Raw genomic sequence first — 14610 nt, 5'->3', positions numbered from 1 at the left:
TGCCCAGGGTCTCAGGCACCCTGGAGGGCCCCACTCCCCCCACCCAGGGCCCATAACTAAACTTCCATAGCAGCAGTGGGGGGAATGTGCACTGAGCCAAGCTGGGTCCTGCTGACCCTGGGGTGCTGCCGCCCAGCCGGGCTGGTCTCGTGGTGGCAGGACCCAGTGTGGCACATGGGGACTGTGTGCCAGGCCCAGCTTGGTCCTGGGGCCCCTATGCGCCCGGCCGGGCCAGGCCCATGTCAACAAGAGCCGGGTTGGTACATGGGGACCGCATGCCAGGCCCAGCCAGGTCCTGGGGCCCCGCTGCAGCCCAGCCAGGCTGGGCCCACGGTGACAGGACCCGGTGTGGCATGCGGTCCCCACATGCCGGACCCAGCCAGGTCCTGCTACCCTTGGGGCTGCTTTGCCACCCAGCCAGGCCCTTCCTATAGCAGCAGGACCTGTCCTGGTGTGTGGGGACTGTGTGGAGCCGAACCAGATCCTGCCAGCCCTGGGGCTGCTCGTGCTGCCTGGCCTGGCCCAGCCCAGTGCACAAGGACCGCACAGAGCCAAGCCGGGTCCTGTCAGCCCTGGGGCTGCTTATGCTGCTGGGCTGGGCTGGGCTGGGCAGCATGAGCAGCCCCGGGACCATGTGGCTCATGCTGCCCAGCCCGGCGTGCGGGGACCGCGCCCAGCCAAACTGGGTTCTGCCTGCCCTGGAGCTGCTTGTGCCGCCTGGCTGGGCTGGGCAGCACCCAGCTCGGCTCCGTGCGGTCCCCACGCGCCAGGCCGGGTCCTGCTGCTATAGGAAGGGCCTGGTCAGGCGGCAGGACCCAGTGCGGCATGCGGGGACCACGTGCCATGCCGGGTCCTGTCACCATGGGCTGGGCGGCAAACAGGCCCCAGGGCTCCGGTGCAAAGGCAGACTAGCGAGCTGCACTGATCTGGGCCAAGTCCTCACTCCCTGCAGCCCCAGAGATATCGCCCCCCCTGCCACTCCCCAACCTCCCCCCACATCCCCCTACCACCTCTCATCCACCCACACCCATGAACCCCACCCCACTTACCTTGGACAGCGCCGGGAGCCAGGGGCAGCAGGAGGGAATACCAAAGAGACTGGCTGAAACCAGAGCGTCTCTTTTGGAGGACTGGCTCCAGGCACCGTTTAGAATTGTGCCTTGCTCCGCTCTATTGTGGAGTGGGTGTTTTAGACCCCTGGATATTCAGGTGTTTAATTTTCTCCCCATTTTTTTGTTCCCACATGTGTCTCTTTGTCCCACCTCAAAGGGGTTTGAGGTGGGGCAAGAGGCACTTGTGCACTTGTCTGGACGCGCCCAGAGATGTGTCCAAACTTTCACAGGCTTAGGAGGTTAGTTGACTTTCTCCTATTAGCATTAGTATTCCTCTGAGTGGGAAATGCTTCATGTAGAGTTGTGCTGATTAACCCTTTCTGCTGTCTTGAGGTGTGGATTCTTTTCTGAAGGTCTCATGTTAATTTAAGGCTAAGCTCAAAAACGAGTGTTTGGGAGCTAGCCAGTGTAAATATGTAACAACTTTAGGCGGAGGTGTAGGTTTTGTGTTCATATAACATCAAGAATGCTTGGCTCTTAGCTCCAGTGTTGAATGTGTTCACATTGTTGCTGCAGAAGGGGTATAGGCAGACAGGCTGACCACCCTGTGGCTAATAGGTTAGACTATTAAATTAATCCAGCTTCGTTCCTTTTTCAAGCTTTGTCTCCTGAAGGTTTCAATAACATGTTTTCATTATTTTACTCTTCTTCCTTACCCTCCCACCCTACGTTTAATTATGCTGAGATTTGGTGTGTAATATGGAAAGTGAAAGAAGTTCAATTTTTTTGTTAAAAATACATGTTTCCAAGGGAAAATCTCTTCCTAGGAAAAAAACGTTTATATGCTAATAGATACAAGAATGGACATAATTTTCTACAGAGGACAGTCAGGTCAAGGTGTCACCAGAATAATATTTTCTGCATCTTCAAGGAAGTGATCAGATTGACAGCAGCTATTGTCAGAAGCTTCATCTCTGAAATTACTATGTTTAATTTTTGTACATCCCCCCAGAAACACAGTATTTGTTCTCAGCCCCAGCTTTTTTTCACATCCTTTGCAAGAGGCAGAAGACTGGGGGATTTTGGGACATTACTTAGATCAACCATCTGCATTACTGGCTGTCATCCAACTGCCTTGGTGTAATGGTCTAACCACTCAAACCTTGCTTAAAATAGTTTCCCTCCATGTTCTTTTTTTCCCCTTTCTCTTATGTTTTAGAAAGCTCTTTCCTTGGGCTAGGATATTGAGCCCCTTAAGCTCTTGGCCAACCAGAGTTTTAAGTGCTGATTCAGTCAGTGCCTCTGGCAGATGATTACAAGAACTTGCTCACTGAGCTGGTGCTGTGGTGTGATGAAAATGAGTTGACCTGTAATTTTAATGTTGCTTTTACAAGACTATATTTTATCTAAGAATGGAGGCTTGTGGCAATGCAGATTTTTTTTTTCTTTACATTTTTTTTTTGTTTTGTTTTTACATCTGTTGTGCTTTTATTCTTAAACACTAACTCCAACACTAGTTCAGAAGTATATTTCTAGTACTAGGGTTGCAGCCATCACAAGATGCTTTTATTATATCCACTTTAAAATGTTCCTGATTTAAAAATGCAGTTAGGCTTTCTGCAAAGTAAGTTGGTGTCATCAGGATGAACCTGGCTAAATCAGTTTTTATCCAATTGCAGGTGCCATCTGCAGCCTTTGTCCTCAATTAATGAGGGTGCAATGCCAGACATTTAGTAAAGAGAGTATTTCCAGTGCATAAGTTACTGTGCATTCTGGAATGCATCCTTGCTATTTGACTATCATTTGCTTCTTAATTGTATACATTTTTGAAGCAAAATAGATTGCAGATTAAATATCGGTGAGGCTTTGTTCCCCCCTCTTCCAGTTTTTAGGAAGATCAGATGAGTAAAAAGTAACTTGGTGCCTTTTGAAACCTCAAATGCTTCAATGTAAGGCAACTATTTCTTAATTTGTGGTACTTGGCTTCTGATGGCGGACAGCCAAAGTTTGTAGAGATGTGGAATATCTATGTAGTTTTTTCCCTTTGTATTATCAAGACGGCAATTCTAGAAATAAAAGGTAAAGCTCGCTACGTTATGCGTGGTTTTGTAACCAGAGTCCTAAACTGTTCATCCTTGGATGAGGATTGACCGATATCCTAAGTAACTTAACCTCCATGTTGGTCACAAAAGTGGCTAGTGAATTTTCTAGCTAGTAGGCTATTCTGCAAGTAGAAAAATGCTTAAATTGTATGTAAGCATCTTAAGTCTGAAGTGTTATAAACTAGCTTTTTAACCTGCAGTTACTTTATTTTAATACAGAGCCTTTCTGCTTTATACTTAGAATAATCTCCCATAGCCCTGATGCAGCAGGTTTGAAGATCTTTATCTGCATTGACATTACCCTTGCCCAGAGTCTTGCTTTGTGGTGGAGACTAGTGATTATTTAAATACACAAGCAGCTCTAGGAGAAGGTGAATGTAAATGCTGCTCATCTGAGTGTGTAGCTTTTCTCAAAAGAAATCCCAAAATTTGTTACAGCCTTGCTACTGGGCCTGTGCGCGGTAAAACAGTTAATACCCTGTAAACAGGAGCGTGTGGAGTTGACACTCACCTTCTTGTTATAAATCCTTTTTTCTCCCTTTGTACTACTTTCAGTAACTTAAAGCCTTCCCTTTTCCTACCTTCTTGCAAGTCCCAGGATTTGATTCTCATTTAGGACAGGAACAGACATTTTGAGTTTATGATAATGTATATTTAGTGGTGCTCTTCTGGCTATATCTAGCAGCTATTCGTTTTGAAACCAGTAATACAACAGACACAATATATTAAACAATAAGTATAAATATATTACTGGGTGCTTGTACGTTTGTGAGAAATTTTCGTCTTGATGTGAATGGAATAAAATGTAACATAAACGTGGCTTAAGGATCATTTGAGTTTCTTCTTAAAAAGACTGAATCTTATTGAATTAATGTTTCCTTTGACCTCTTATAATAGGGATTCTCGTGGGAAGAATATGTCCCTATTCCACATCACTGTTTTTACTAATAAGGTACTCTCTTTACTAAGACATTCCCAAAACTGGTGCAGGCTCTTCAACATTAGTATTAGAGTATCTATTAAATTCTTCAACAAACTGAAATTAGCACTTCCTTTTGGTAGCTTTGTTATTTAGACTCATCCTGGTTTGTTTGTTTTTTTTTTCTTTCCAGAATTTACATGTTTGACAGCAGAACTCGGCTTTCTACTATAGTGAGAGAAAATGTAAGTTGAAGATTTATTTGCTTTATATTGCATGATTCTTAAGAAACAAAGTATTAAAAATATTTATCTGTGTGTATATCTAATAAATTACATTTTTAAATCGGTAGACTACAAATTTCAATGCCTGTCTTTTATCTTGTGCATATCAATAAGGCCATGATTCTACTCTAGCTGCTCTCATCTTTTTGAAGAGGATAGGTTTTGAAAATGGACAGGATTCCTACTAAATAATAAATGTTATGCCTCCCTGCTCTCAAGAATGGAGCAGGCAGAACAGAAGGAGAGCTCAAATTAAACCATGTTTTCATCTCAGTGGGGGTAGGAGGTTTTAATACAAATTAAGATGCGAACATTTTTTTTCCCATAAATGAATAATTACCAAGAGTGTATCTCTCAAACATTTAGGTATTTTTGTTTACTTCTGGGAAAGGTTTGTATCCAACCAATCCTTCCCCAGATGAAGACATGCTAATGTATTATTGTGCTAACGCCCTTTCAGGATTGGGGTGCCATAGTTGTGAGTCTTCTTGCAAACAGAGGCAGTGGTAGATTCTTTCTTTGCAGTGCCTATTTTGGAAAATCTAGGAAGAGGTAGGATTAGAGAATGAAGGTATTGGATACACAAATTGACTTGGTGATAAGTGGTACAGTTCTTGTACTTGCGTTACTTCCAATTGTCAGTGAATCAGAACAGTGGTTCATCTAATGTGGCATCCTGTCTTTGACACTGGCCAGGATTAGATACTTGGAAACAAGGGTAAGAAACCTCTGGATCTTTGTTGAAAAACTGGCCCATGAGGAGAGTTCTTTCCTAACCTTTGTCAGAGTTTGGCTTGTTTTATGTCACCTAAATATCAGGGCTTCTATCCTCTATATTCTTTATCCTTTGCTTATATACCCAGACAGAAGATGCACTCACTAATTTACTTAGTCAACACTTAATCTGTACGTTTCTCTCTTCTCTTGAATCCTGTTAGTATCTTGGGACAAACTTCACAGGTAAATTACAGCATGTAAAAAAGTATTTTCTTTTATTCAATTCATTGCTTTTCAGAATCATTAGATACCCCTCATTCTTGTGAAAGGGTAAATGGAAAAGCATTTTATTTACTTGCTCTGTACATGTATTTTAGATACCTTTTAATAGTCTGTAATTTTCTCACTAAGCAATCCTTGTGGGAGTCTTTCTGATGACTCCTTTTGCTCATCCTTGGATACTTTTTGCTTTGTTCTTTTAAAATTGAAGCCTTGACTTTTAAAATTGCAGGTTAATATTTAGGCTTGTATTTTGTTTAAATATTGTATGTTGTGTCATGTGAACAGAAAAAGTAAGGGTAAAGCTAGTGCACAAAAATTTTGCAAGTCTAAAGCCCTGCTTAAGACGGGAATTGTTGGGATTCATAACCTCTGAAAAACAAGCCCTAGTTTTTCTTTGCTGTACGAATAACTTGAGGCAGTGCAGTTTGCTCTGAGAATTTTGTCTGAAAAGTAGAATACTTGTGTGTTCTGACTCCTGCCTTTGACATTGACTCTGTTGGTTGGGGAGGTTAATCTCTCTGCTTCAATTCTTCTGTCTGCAAAATGGGAATAACCACTGTTTTACCTCACAGGGATTTTGTGAATATTATTTTTGCACAGAAGGTTGAAGATGTTATGAATGGCTGGCATTTTAAAGGTTGAGCCTAATTCTTGTAAGGATTTCTATTTAAAATGACAAGCTGCTTTTTCATTTATAAATTAATAACTGATACAGTAGCACTCTAAACCCAGTTAAATGAAAGGGGGCTGCAGTCAAATGCATTTAAATTTTAATAGTGTTGGATGGAGTATTAACTGTCTCTCCTTCAAGCCATCATTAATTGGCTGATTTATGTATCATGGCTCAGGGGAATCATGAAGAGAGACTAGTGAAGACATCACTGGATTTGCAGAACAGTGCCAGGGGCCTATTCCTTTCCCACAAAGCCATGACAGTTGTTACATGAGAAGCTGACCAACGAGCCAGCAAAGTTGATGCAACTGGTAGAGCCCAGAGTGGAATAAGTTAGCTACCTCATGCCCAATTGTGTAGAGTTAAGACTGCATTTCATTATACCTCCAATTCAATTATGCCTCCTTAATGCTTGCTGGCCTGACAAACTACTGCAGAGGTATTGTAGGTGGTTAAAATTGAAGCTTCAGCTAGCTCTATTGGTCTGCAGCTGGTGTTCTTCATTGCTGCAGCAGAAAACAGATTTGATCATAGTTGTTTATCTTGCTGGCAGGTAGACAGCCAAAGGTAGGTTCTTCGCTTCCTATTTATTCCAATGACTGCTGGTAATGGTAACTCCTGCTTAATTTTGAGTAAAAAAAAAATGTCAGGACTTGAGGGTGAAATGTGCTTAAATAAGCAAGGACTCATAGGGTCTTTCTTAGAAGTATGGGGGACACATTCCCCAGATCTGTTTCTCAAACTTAGAAAGTTGAATCTCCCTTAAAAAAAAACAAACAAACCCATAATCCAATTAATTGTGTCTTTTAAGACGTGCTATCTTACTAGATGTAAGCATCATCCTGACCCTTTTCTCACTTGTTGAAGAAAGAATCTTGCTTTGTTTTAGCTTGGGTGCTCTCAGGGTGATGGTTGTAGTTTTATTTAAAAATAAACTAGATATTATCATAAAACAAAAGTTGGGTTGAGAATTGTTCTGTGATTGAGCCGATGGGGCGGCTTGGGTCTGAGGCAGGATGGTGCTAGGACCTGCTGCTGCCGCTGCTGCTTCAGTCAGCCAGTCCAGCCTCCGCCTCCCCCAGAGCACTGCTGAAGTCCCCTGGCTCCATGGGACAGATCTGGTCCGTGTGCCATAAGCTGTCAACCCCTGCTGTAAAGGAATGTTTTATATGCTGTCTGTTCCCTCCTGTTTAGAATGTTTTCTGGGCAGATCTTAACGTCCCACCAGCAAAATTGCACAAGCTGCCCCTTGCTCTCCTATCCCTTCTGTCTGTCCTTGCTGCCTTTCCATTTCTAGCTTTACTGCTGCTACTATTGGTACATGCCACCTTGCAAAAAAAGGCAGTGAAGGGGAAGCACCATCAACAAGAGAGAGAGAATTGGTTGTCTGGAAAACAACATCATAGGAACAAAAGAGTTATTCCTTTATCCTTATAGTTTCTTAAGGATTACTTAGAACAGTAGGTAAATGGATTTGGATGCAGAGGTAACCTAATTAGATGATATTCGTATGAGAACAGGCTAAAACTTCTGTTAACTGAGGAAATACCAGTAACAGTACAGCATCTGTAGAAAGCTCAGAATTTTGTTTTAAACAATGGTATATGCATAACAATAGTCTTTCTGCATGTAGACTGTGTTGTTGTGAAAGTGTTCAAGTTACTGTCAGTGTTTCTAATAGGATTTATAGCATATAAATTAGAGCAGCTTTCACTAATCAGATGACCTGAGACAGGACAGCTTCCCTTGGTCAGGTAGGTACAATATGGACTGAATTGTGAGTGAAACAATTAGTTTAAAAAATTAAGTATTTGTGGTAGCCAGCTAAAATCCTACAGAGGATTTGGAACATTTTTTTCATACTCAGAAAAAAATCTATACAAATATATTTAAAAGAAACCGTAAAGATGTAAAATCTGCTTCTTCAGTTTGAAGCGTAACCCACCTTGTCTAGTTGTTATATCTAGCTTACAGTTTTTAATAGGTTGGCAGACACTAATTATTAATCTTCTACATTTTTCATGGTCACCACCAAAAATGTGCAGCCTCATTGGGTTACTTTACTTCTCATATGTCGTTACTAATAACAAAGAACTCTAGCACAGAAGCTAGAGACACTATCATTTTGTCATGTCCAGTGAAGTTTAGAAATCTGGAATTGATAAGCCTGGTTGCGAAGCGAAGAAAAGAAGTTTGAATTTCAGAACCTAGATTGGGTTTACAAAGGTTGGCTATTTAGGAGGGGAGGGGGTAATCTCAGCTTTTTTTTGTAAAAGGAAGAACTGAAATTGAATAAGCAAGTTATAATAAATTTTGCTGCACTACCAGTTATTACCCAGATCTCAAATGGACAAAATTTAGAGAAGAATCGCACTTTGAAGAGGATATTATGACTTGTGGAAAGCAGATCAAAGAATGATATAGTATTTTAAAATATACCTGCCAGAATTTTTTGCAGTTCAAAACTATAGGTAAACATCATCCTACCTATTAGATTAAACTAATAGAATTAATGAGCTATTCTTGGAGCAAATGCAGGCATGATACACTTCAATAACTCAAACATAATTGGATAAATGATATAGACTTGGGAAATTAACTTAAAATTGTAGTGATAGTATGATTGGATTTGAAGCCAATCTCACAGTTAATTACTGTGCATCACTGTTAATTGCAAATGTGAGCTTTAAGGCAGAATCATTCAACTAGGCTATGACCTTCTTTATCATCTTCCCATTCACAATATCCATACTTTTTGTAAGAGCTTTGTGAAACTTACTTAAAGCAGTTTGTAGTTGAGGATTTTAATATTCAGATGTCCTGGTTATAGGTATATAACAACAATTTGAAGCATTCCAATACATAAATTTGTTTTTTTACACTTTCTTAGTATTTTAAAAATTCATCTATACATTGGATAGAGTACTGAAGTATGACTTCATGATTAGTGAAAACTTGTATTACATTAATGAGTTATCAATATGATGTATAATCTAGCATTTCTAGAAAAAGGGGAAACAGTTGCTTTGCAAACATGTAGTTCAAATAACTGAACCAAGAGATGAAATTAGAGGGTTGGGTCATCTGAAGCTGCAAGGAATAATGAACTACCTTGTCAAGTATGTATCTTAATGTCTCTTGCAAAAAGAGAATTAACTACAAGGTATACTTGTCAACAAGATTAGGGGGATTTAGACTCAAAGCAAAATGACTTAATTAATCAGTTCAGCCTATGGAGAGAGGTCTTGAGTGAGCTCAGTGAAGTAAGTGCGTTTATTCTTGAGAAGTCTGCCTTTGAGGACACAGTAGCACATTCAAGGGAAAGTGAGGTAAGTGTGAGATTTGGATAATGACTGTTTGTTTTACTTGAAAGGTGATAATTTAGAAAGCAGAATTTGAGTTTGACTGTTTGTGTGAGTAGAGTTTGATTTTTTTATTCAGAAACGCTTTTTCCCAATAATCCCAGAAATTGAAGTAAAATGATATCATTCTTCATATCAAGGCAATAGCTTGTACTTAGAAGCATAATCCTACATATAGCTAGCTCGGTACATTTTAAGGTATGTTGAGAAGCAAGATAAATTAGCTTGCATTGGGTTCAGAGCTGCTCTGTCTAGATTTTGACCAGTGATTGAGTTAGCTAGGTTCAAGCTTGCTTTGATACTTCTGCACTGACAGAAGTGTAGACATACAATCCAGTTTCCTTGATTTACCATTTGTGTTGGAATACCTCGTGGGGAGCTAGGATACTAAAAGGAACAAAACATTTTTCCCCCTTTCCAGTTCAGTAATCATACAGTTTTGGCTTCCTCTCTCTGAAACAAAACAATCTTGCTTTTGAAGGCAGAAAAAACTTGCTTTCATATAGAACCGCAAAAAAGGATTTTGTGGTATTGGATTCAAGTCAGCGCAGGTATGGATCCATTCTCTCTGTTCCCTCTTCTTGGGTCTTGTATTGTTAGCATAAATGTTATTTTGGAAGACTTTAATATTAAGGAATGGAGGAAAAGTCACAAATATAATTGCGCAGCTCACCCATAAATCTTTAATTGTCTGCTTCTAAGAACCTCTGTATTGTGATACCTTTGGCCTGGTTATGTTTTTCATTTCCTGAGTGTTAGTCAGGGAGTTCTCAGCCATGTTGGCAGGAGTTAAACTTCCTGTTAATATTTAAACAAAAAACACTTACAAAGGAAATGGGAAATCTGGCTTAAACAGTTTCTGTTGGTATTGTGCTAGGAATTCCGTTGAGAATTTGGAATAGTTTGTAACGTGTACTGGCTAACTTAACTCTGAAATGTGTTTTAATTCACTCTTGTAATATAATCTTGTTAAAACAGCATCCTGTGTGATGTAAAAGGCTTCAGTCACTCAAGTTCATGACCATTCTAGTTGAAGACTGTCCTGGAACAAAAATGTGTTTAAATGAAGCTGTGTGCCTAGAAACAAAGGCCTTGAAATTGGAACTTCTGGATACTATCTTGATTCTGGCACTCACTTGATAAATATCAGTGACAAGTTGCCTACATCTCTTGTCTCAGTCTATCTGTCTCCGAAATTGAGAAAATATCTTTCCTGAGCATGCAACAGCTTATGTAGTATTTGTAAAGCACTTGAAGGTCTTTGGTTGCAAAGGTGAAGTGTAACTGCATTGTCAGGCACTGGTTAGAAGTCTGGATGCAGTATTCAAGGGAGCAGTACTCTTATTCGACAGGTTTCATTAAGGTCACAAAGTGCACACGTAAGGCACTTATGAGCTTAGATGTCCTGCAGATAAGGAAGGTTGTGTTTTACACGAATGTCCAGGTAACTTAACTACACAGTGGAAAAGTACTGGAGTTGGACCTGCCCCTGGGCTCTTGACTCAGTGCTTGTGGAACTTGAAAATGTTTTGAGGGAGGCTGGAGGGAGAAAGCAGCCCAGCCTGGGTGCACTTCAGGACCTAAGGAAATGAGGACAGAGAACTAAGGAGGAGTAGAGTTTGAGGAGTAGAATTACAAGACAGTTGAATTTTTGGTGTGGAAGAGGAGACCTGGGAGTGGAACCTGGGTCCTTGTAGCAGAGCCAAGTGTCATACACTTCACCAGATTGTCTCAGAGATCTGCTTTCTGCATTTTGTGTGTTGTTACTATGCATGCATAATTTAGAGTGGTGAAAGGGTCTGTTTCCTCTTTTCCACACCACCCCGTGCCATGTAATAGCTATAGTCAAGGAAATTCTAATTAAGAGAATACATTAAACCACATTACGTTGTTTAGTTTATTTTATTAACAAAGGGACCGGCCACATATACCAGTTCTTAAAGTGAGAAATATTCCATTTAGTGCGTCTGTATGCCTTTAACATCCTTTAATCCCATTGACTTTTAGTGACAGATTCTGTCTGTAAACTCGCATGTTTTTACAAAATATGACAGGTGTGCACATATTCCCCATGACCACTCTACAGTGTAAAACTTCAACTCTGACATATGCAATATTATTGGTACACGGATGTCTAAAGACAGTTAAATCAAAGACTGAGGTAGTGTCTTCTGCTATAGTACCGTTTTCCATTATAGTAGTGGAGACTGAGAGCTTCCTGATGAAACTGTCGAATGATTGTTAGTTGAAGGAGTATATTTCCTTGAACACTAGCATGGGAAGCATTTTTATGAAGGTCTTTCTTTAGGGATTAAATACATGTGCACCCTTTTAGTGTGCATATATATGTACAGTCATTACGACATTACAAAAAGTAGCTGTCGTTTTATGTTAGAAAAATTTAATCACGTCATACTGTTTCATTGATATTTTTAGTGGTCACAAGACGTTTGTAGTATGGTCCTAATCCAGCTAGTTTCTGCATCTGTATCTTTCGGGGTACATCGTAATGACCACTGTTAAATAAGAACGGAGGGAACTCATCTGATGTATTTTATAAGCTGCTCAATGGCTGTAGGTTGCCCAGAAAGGTGTTTCCCAGCTCAACTGTTAGGTGGACCTCAACATTACTCTGTTTCTGGGATCCATTTTTGTCTGTCTTGTTCCGTGTTCTCACCCTCACAGTTTAGAAGACATTTAAAAGAAGGGGGAAGAAAAATCTTTCTTTGTAGCTTTAATTCTGGCATGAGCACAGGTTTGCCACCGTGTTATAACACATGTACCTTAGCAAGACATGTTTGCAGCTAGTCCTCTAGTTGCTACTGTATTAGCCTGTTCAAGCCTTTTAAAGATAAAGCTGCAGATGGCACCACCTTGATGAAGGGACTTCTGCCTATATGTTGAGGTTGGTGTGTCTTTATGCCTGTCCAAAGAAGGTAGGGCTAGTAACATTGATATTTAATAATAGCAATTTTAATTGATATATGAAGAAGATAAAAATGGTAGATTTGTTGCAGTGTATGCTTAAAAATGCTGTTTAGTGTGTGGGTCACACTGAAGTTGTTTTCATGCTGAAGACTTATTGCAAACAGCTTGAAGCGGAGAGAACTGAGCTGAACAGACAAAATGGCAGTGATTGTTCTGTTTTCAAGATTGGGAGTGGTTCTGCAGATGAGTCCCTCCTATTGAACCTAGAGTGGAACAATATTATGAAATGAAAGCATAGCCAAACCAAACCAAACAGAAGGATGAACATGGGTCAGAAAGATAGTGGGACAGTATAAAGTGCTCAACAGGCTTTGTCTTAACTGGATTTGAATGAGTAATTAAGCTGAACCAACAGTCTTAAAAGGACTTAAAGATGACCTTGAAACATAAAGAGATGAAGGGCAGAGAACTAGTTCCATATGAGCACAGCAAAGAGCTTTAAAACGGTATGACTTGGGGTTTTTTGGTAGGAACTGACTAAAATTCCTACTGTAAATATGTGGAGCAGCTGAGTAGAATGATACACTTGTATCAGGATTTTTTTTGTTATAGAGTCTAATACAATCTGTATTTAAAGTTCTGAGATACTTTGCAATATTTATGACTATGATAGCAGGTTTTGGGAAAGCTACCTAGGTCTAGAATGGCACTACTGAGAGAGCATTGCTGTTTTCTTTTTAAAGCATCTACTTTCACTTCTTTACTGGAAGCATTGAACCTCTGTGTTGAATTGCCTTAACAGTATCTTCTCCATTACTGTGTTTGGCAAAAGAACTTTGCAACTCTCCTCATCTTTTCTCCTGGGAAGGACTCTCTAAGAGCATTAAAAAAAAAAAATCCTCATGCTTGCGAAGATAAATAATCTGATTAAAACCAAATAGAATAATATGTGAAACTGCTAGCAAAGCATTCATGTTACTTAGTAGTGTATATAAATACATTTTCAAAGGCACCTGCCAGACTTTAGATTTTTCTTATATCCCATCAGTAGGACTTCTAGGGGGAAACAAATGACAGTAAATATAACAGTTTCTCTAAAAAGAGATTTGCTATGAGTAAAATAAATATCACTTTGAGAACATTGTCTCTTTATGTAATGTCTTAAGTGCTCTAGTTCAAGATTTTAGCCCTTTAATAATGTCATTTACAATTGATTTGAATGCTACCAGAAGTGTGGCTGCTTTACCTGCCTATAAAATAGAGCACACGTTCCACCCTTGTGTTAGCTTTAAATCTAACAAAGCTGTGTACCCAGGCTCCCTTAGCTAAATGTAAATTTCATTAGAATAGCTTCTCCATCCTCAACAATTTACTTAGTGCCTTGTGCCATGGGTTAAACAATTCAGTTTGGGTATAGTTATGACTTCAGAATACAGTACAAATAGAAAATGGTGACAGAACTTTTCTAAAAAGCCTGGGGGGGGTAGTTCATGGTCTTAGTGAGTTGTTTTAGATAAGGCATTGGCAACATTTGGCCTGTGGAACCACCACACCTGGCCCACAGAGCCAGAGGGTTTTGCCATGCTGGAGCTGGGCAGTAAGGAGCTGCGCTAGGGATAGACAGCTGAGAGCTGCATCTGCACTGCCACTGCTTCCCCCTACCCCATGCTTTCTCCCCCTTACACCCATCTGGCTGCAGTATGGGCTCAGCTTTCAGCCATGCCCATGGAGCTGGGGGGTGGGAGAGTGGGGGGAAAAAGTGGCAGGCAGGAGCAGGCTTCCAGCTGCCTATTCCCGACTCAGTTCCCTGCTGTCTGGAAACTGCACTCACGCCCTGAGGTTGGGGGGAGAGGGGGATGCTGGAAGAAGTGGCAGCAGCACCTGGCCCTGCTGCTGATGTGCAGGGCAGGTGGCTTCAGTGGCACTGTATTGGGGCTAGGTTCTTCCAGCCACGGCTTCTAAAGGTTGCCACCCAGTTTTCCTTTGTTGGTAAAGACTTCTTTAGTTGGCTACAGAATGCCTTAGTTAGAAGGATTTATGTTAGTTAGTAATGTGGGAGCTACCATATTTACCCAGTTACAAGACAAGGTTTTTTTCCCTAGTTAAATGGTCAGGGAGGGAGCCACTTTTTTTGGAATCAAGTATGAAGTTGTGGGGGCACAGGTTGCTGCTCTGGCTCTGACATGGAATTGGTGCTGGAGCTGCAGCTGCTGCCTGCTGCCCTCCACCTCTGCCCTTACCACCAGCTGCTGCTACCAGGGTGGGCTGGGGCCACAGAAAATTTGTTCTAT

The 14610-nt window shown here is 40.8% G+C and overlaps 1 protein-coding gene across 3 annotated transcripts in view; it reads left to right on the top strand.

Annotated features, from left to right (window-relative positions):
- Positions 1-14610, top strand: part of GNB1 (G protein subunit beta 1) — a 79815-nt gene that overhangs the window by 21631 nt on the left and 43574 nt on the right. For all 3 annotated transcript variants that reach the window (XM_025211603.1, XM_025211611.1, XM_025211609.1), the window contains exon 2: positions 4267-4318. The gene's annotated coding sequence lies outside the window, so the exon portion shown is untranslated. The remainder of the gene's footprint in view (positions 1-4266; positions 4319-14610) is intronic.

The sequence above is a fragment of the Alligator sinensis genome, unplaced genomic scaffold (assembly GCF_000455745.1).
Source record: "Alligator sinensis unplaced genomic scaffold, ASM45574v1 scaffold366_1, whole genome shotgun sequence".
NCBI classification, from domain to species: Eukaryota; Metazoa; Chordata; order Crocodylia; family Alligatoridae; genus Alligator; species Alligator sinensis.
Note: the sequence above shows the minus strand (reverse complement) of the source record. Positions and strands in the feature narration are given on the sequence as shown.